The sequence below is a fragment of the Arachis hypogaea genome, chromosome 5 (genome assembly GCF_003086295.3).
Source record: "Arachis hypogaea cultivar Tifrunner chromosome 5, arahy.Tifrunner.gnm2.J5K5, whole genome shotgun sequence".
NCBI classification, from domain to species: domain Eukaryota; kingdom Viridiplantae; phylum Streptophyta; class Magnoliopsida; order Fabales; family Fabaceae; genus Arachis; species Arachis hypogaea.
The window spans coordinates 51810044-51815931 of NC_092040.1; the positions used below are offsets into that span (position 1 = coordinate 51810044).

At 38.8% G+C, this 5888-nt stretch overlaps 1 non-coding gene across 1 annotated transcript; it reads left to right on the top strand.

Moving 5' to 3' along the window:
- The first annotated feature begins 5431 nt into the window (after window positions 1-5431).
- Window positions 5432-5535, top strand: LOC112805051 (small nucleolar RNA R71). Its single transcript, XR_003203664.1, has one exon. It is a non-coding gene; the product is annotated as a small nucleolar RNA R71 (small nucleolar RNA).
- The last annotated feature ends 353 nt before the right edge of the window (window positions 5536-5888 follow it).

The window sequence follows — 5888 nt, forward strand, 5'->3', positions numbered from 1 at the left end:
AAATAGTGATTCAGGAATTTTTCTGACAGCTGTTTCCATGTTTTTATGCTGTTCTTAGGCTGGTTATTCAACCACCTCTTAGCTTGATCTTTTACAGCAAATGCAAACAGTAATAATCTGTAGACATCCTGATCTACTTTCTTATCATGTACTGTATCAGCAATTTGCAGAAATTGTGCCAGAAACTCTGTAGGTTCTTCATGTGGAAGACCAGAATACTGGCAGTTTTGCTGCACCATGATAATGAGCTGAGGATTCAGCTCAAAGCTACTAACTCCAATGGAGGGTATACAAATACTACTCCCATATGAAGCAGTAGTGGGGTTAGCATATGACCCCAGAGTCCTCTTGGACTGTTCATTCCTACTTGCTTCCATATTGGATTACAAGAGATAATTTATATGTTGATTTTATTTATTTTATAAAAGTGAATTTTTATAAAATAAAATAAAAACGAAACAAATAAAAGAAATTGAAAATATTTTGAAATTGAAATCTGAATTTTCATATAAAATTTTCGAAAATATAGTTTAAAATAAGTTAGAAAAGATATCTTTTTTGAATTTTGAATTTTATGAAGAAAGAGAAAAACACACAAAAGACACAAGACTTAAAATTTTTAGATCCAATGCTCCTTATTTTCGAAAATTTTGGAGGGAAAACACCAAGGAACACCAAACTTAAAAATTTTAAGATTAAAACACAAGAAAGACTCAAGAACACTTTGAAGATTCACAAGAACACCAAGAACAAAAGAAAGAACACCAAACTTAAAATTTTTAGAAAACCAAGACAAATTTTCGAAAATTAAAGAAAACTTAACAAGAAAACACCAAACTTAGAGTTTGGCACAAGATTCAATCAAAGAAAAATTATTTTTGAAAAAAAATTTTAAAAGAAGATGCCCAATTGCCAAGAACATAAGCCAATGCTATAACCAACTGAGCTAAAAATGTAATGTATTTTAAAGATGTATTATTTTTGTGGATAAAAGTATAATTTTTGAAAGTTAATATTTTGAAAAAGCACAAGAAAAACAAGAAAAGACACAAAACAAGAAAAACTCAAGATCAAACAAGAAAAATAAACAAGAACAACTTGAAGATCAATGAAGAACAAAGAACACAAGTCAAAAATTTTTTTTTTTTAAAATAAAATATGCAATTAACACCAAACTTAGAATAAGACACTAAACTCACGAAAAATTAACAATTAATTAAGAAAAATAATATTTTTGAAAAGAAATTTTCGAAAAGAAACTATCCTATCAAAATTTAATGACTCTATAACAACAAAAATAAATTATTCCTAATCTAAGAAATAAAATAAGCCTTCAATTGTTCAAACTCAACAATCCCCGGCAACGGCGCCAAAAACTTGGTGCACGAATTTGTGATTCGCACAACTAACCAGCAAGTGCACTGGGTCGTCCAAGTAATACCTTACGTGAGTAAGGGTCGATCCCACGGAGATTATTGGTTTGAAGCAATCAATACTTATTTTATTGATCTTAGTCAGGATGCCACAAAGTTAATTGGATTTTACTTGTAAGAAGCCAAACTATTTAAAATTGTAAGTTGGAATAATAAAGAATACTAGCGTTACTTGTTGTGCAGTAATGGGGAATATGTTGGAGTTCTTGGAGATGCTTTGTCCTTTGACTTCAACTCTTCCTTGAAATCCTCTTCTCACACACAAGTTCCTTCCATGGCAAGCTCTATGTAGGGTGTCACCGTTGTCAGTGGCTACTTCCCATCCTCTCAGTGAAAACGTTCCTATGCTCTGTCACAGCACGGCTAATCATCTGTCGGTTCTCAATCAGGTTGGAATAGAATCCATTGATTCTTTTGCGTCTGTCACTAACGCCCAGCCCTCAGGAGTTTGAAGCACGTCACAGTCATTCAATCCCGGAATCCTACTCAGAATACCACAGACAAGGTTTAGACTTTCCGGATTCTCATGAATACCGCCATCGATCCGGCTTATACCACGAAGATTCTGATTAAGGAATCTAAGAGACATTCATTCAATCTGATGTAGAACGGAGGTGGTTGTCAGGCACACGTTCATGGATTGAGGAAGGTGATGAGTGTCACGGATCATCACCTTCTTCACAATTAAGCGCGAATAAACATCTTAGATAAGAACAAGCGTGTTTGAATGGAAAACAAAGGAATTGTATTAAATCATCGAGATGCTGCAGAGCTCCTCACCCCCAACAATGGAGTTTAGAGACTCATGCCGTCACAAAGTGTATAATTTAGATCTGAAAAATGTCATGAGGTACAAGATAAGTCTCTAAAAGTTGTTTAAATAGTAAACTAGTAGCCTAGGTTTACAGAAAATGAGTAAACAAAGATAATTGGTGCAGAAATCCACTTCTGGGGCCCACTTGGTGTGTGCTGGGGCTGAGACTAAAGCTATCCACGAGTAGAGGCCTTTCTTGGCATTAAACTCCAGGTTATGACGTGTTTTGGGCGTTCAACTCCGGATCATGACGTTTTTCTGGCGTTTAACTCCAGACAGCAGCATGAACTTGGCGTTCAACGCCAAGTTACGTCGTCTATCTTCGCGCAAAGTATGGACTATTATATATTGCTGGAAAGCCCTGGATGTCTACTTTCCAACGCCGTTGAGAGCGCGCCAATTGGACTCCTGTAGCTCCAGAAAATCCATTCCGAGTGCAGGGAGGTCAGGATCCAACAGCATCAGCAGTCCTTTTTCAGCCTAAGTCAGATTTTTGCTCAACTCCCTCAATTTCAGCCAGAAAATACCTGAAATCACAGAAAAATACACACACTCATAGTAAAGTCCAGAAATATGATTTTTGCCTAAAAACTAATATTATTCTACTAAAAACTAACTGAAACATGCTAAAATCTACATGAAATTACTCCCAAAAAGCGTATAAAATATCCGCTCATCAGAACACCAAACTTAGTCTCCTACTTACTCCTGTGCTCTTTGAATTCTTGAATTCTCCTTGGAATGAAGTTGCTGCTAAGGATTTTAAGCATTTCTGTGATTGCTTAGAATGGTTGTTCCTTTCATATAATTCAAAGGTTGTTGTGTGCAGTTGATTTGTATGGTGGAACACCAAACTTAGAGTCACACATTCCCCCTTGAATTATTGATCCACGAATTCATTGTTTGGTGTGAAACACCAAACTTAATTCTTTGCAATGCACATAAACTACTTCACCTTTTTATTGAAACAAATAAAAGAAACAGCAAAAGAGTATTACCTCAGGTTGGGTTGCCTCCCAACAAGCGCTTCTTTAACGTCACTAGCTTGACGGTTGTCCCTTGTTAGGGTGGATTGTAGTGCTTGATGTCTTCTCCTCTCACTATGAAAACGTCCCCATTTGATTCCTTTATGATTTCCAAATGTTCCATAGAAAGAACTTTCCTGATTGTGAACACTTGAGGGAGCTGGGAAGGAATGGTTTTGAGGCCAGGTGGGATTGGCAGATAATGACTTGATATCACTTCATCTCCCGGAGAGAAACCTTCAGTGGGAATTTTCTTGTTTCTCCACCCTCTTGGCACTTTCTTTACAATTCTTCCCTCTCTCTTGAGGATTTCTTCATTGACCCTTATGCCAGGAGGTTCCTTCTTATCTGTTTCTTTTGATTCTTGTGGCTTTAACTCTTGCAAATATTGTTTGCCTTCCAAGGACTGTTTTAGAGTTTCAGCTACTGGATTGCTTTCCACCAAACACAGATGGCTACTATCATCCTTAGGCTTTTCAGATTCTGGTTCAGGCTCAGATGCAGGTTTGAAAACATGGAAAATGAGCTGTTCATCATGTATTCTCAAAATTAGCTCTCCTTGTTCTACATCTATGAGCGCTCTAGCAGTGGCTAGAAATGGCCTTCCCAGAATGATAGGGTGTAAGTAGCTTTCCTCCATGTCCAAAATGACAAAGTCTGTAGGGAAGAAATAATTTCCCACTTTCACCAGCTCATTCTCAACTACCCCTTCAGCTTGCTTTTGAGTTTTGTCAGCCAGTTGTATGATTACATCAGTGGATCTTACCTCATTCAGTTGTAGCCTCTTCATAAGAGTCAGAGGCATCACATTTATGCTAGCTCCTAGATCACAGAATCCTCTGTCAATTTTTGTTTCCCCTATGATGCAGGGGATATGAAAACTTCCTGGGTCTGTTTTCTTAGAGACTATGTCCTTCTTGATGAGTGCACTGCATTCTTTGTTCATGATTACAGTTTGTCCTCCCTTCAAAACTCTTTTCTTGCTCAGCAATTCCTTCAAATACTTGATGTGTGTAGGCATCTGCTGGAGGATCTCAAGAAAGGGAATATTGATATGGAGAGACTTAAATGTCTCTAAAAACCTTGAATATGTTTTCCCTTTTTCACCTCCTCCTAACCTCTGAGGAAATGGTGCTCTTGGTTGGTAAGTTTCCAGCATGCCTTCCTTTTGCATTTCCTTGGCTTGCTCAGTTTCACTTTCCTGCTTAGCTTTTTCCACACCTTCTTTCAAGATTTCTGACTCCTTTTCTGAGGGTCTGATTCTTTCTTCTTCTGAGACTTCCTTCAATATGGTGATGGCCTTGCATTCTTCCCATCTCACTCCCTTTTGTTCCCCTTTAGGATTCTTTTCTGTGTCACTAGGGAACACTGCAGTTGACTTGGGAGCCTGTTGAGATAGTTCTCCTACTCGAGCCTCCATCCACTTGAGTTTTTCGCCATGGTTCCTTAAGGTCGATCTCACATCATCCCTAAAGCTTTTCAACTCACTTATGTCCTGACCCATGTTTACTAACCTTCCTTCTATCCTGTTTAATTGATCTTGAAATTGTTGGTTTGGATTAGGTTGGGCAGGTTGATTATTTTGGCCATGATATGGTGGTTGGGAGTAAGTGTTTTGTGTGGTTTGGTATGATCTTTGGTTGGATTTTTGATATGTGGAATTGTTATGTTGGTTGTGGTTGTAAGGTTTGTGGTTTTGTGGTTGGGTTTGCTGGTTTCCCCACCCAAAGTTTGGGTGGTTTTTCCATCCTGGGTTGTAAGTGTTGGAATGTGGATCATATGATTGCCTTTGTTGGTTTCCCACATAGTTGGCCTCTTCCCAATCACCTCCTTCAGTGCTTACTTCCTCTTGATCTTGTGTGTGTAGTGCAGCCACTTGCTTTGTGTCTAATTTCCTGGTGAGCTCTACTAGTTGCTTGGCAAACACCTTGTTTTGGGCTAGAATTGTATCAACATGGTTCAGCTCCATGACTCCCTTAGTGTTGTGCCTCTCTGAAGCATAGTAGTACTCATTCTCAGCCACTGTCTCAATCACTTCAATGGCTTCTTCCACAGTCTTTTTCCTGTTCAATGAACCTCCTGATGAATGGTCTACAGCCTTCCTTGATTCATAAGAAAGTCCATCATAGAAAATATGCAATTGCACCCAGTCATCGAACATGTCTGGTGGGCATTTCCTTATCAATTCTTTGAACCTCTCCCATGCCTCGTAGAGGGTTTCACCATCCTGTTGTCTAAAAGTCTGAACCTCAGATCGAAGCCTATTGACCTTTTGTGGGGGGTAGAAACGTGCCAGAAACTTGCTTTCCACCTCATCCCAGGTTGTTAGGCTCCCCCTTGGGAATGATTCCAGCCACTTAGCTGCCTTGTCCCTAAGTTAAAATGGGAACAAGAGCAGTTTATAGGCATCTTCCTGGACTCCATTGGACTTCACAGTGTCGCAAATTCTCAGGAATTTTGTGAGATATTGGTTTGGGTCTTCATTAGCACTCCCTCCAAATGAACAATGATCCTCCACCAATGATATTAGCTGTGGTTTGAGTTCAAAATTGTTGGCCTGAATGGGTGGTTTCTGGATGCTGCTACCACAATTCCCAGACGTTGGGTTTATGTATG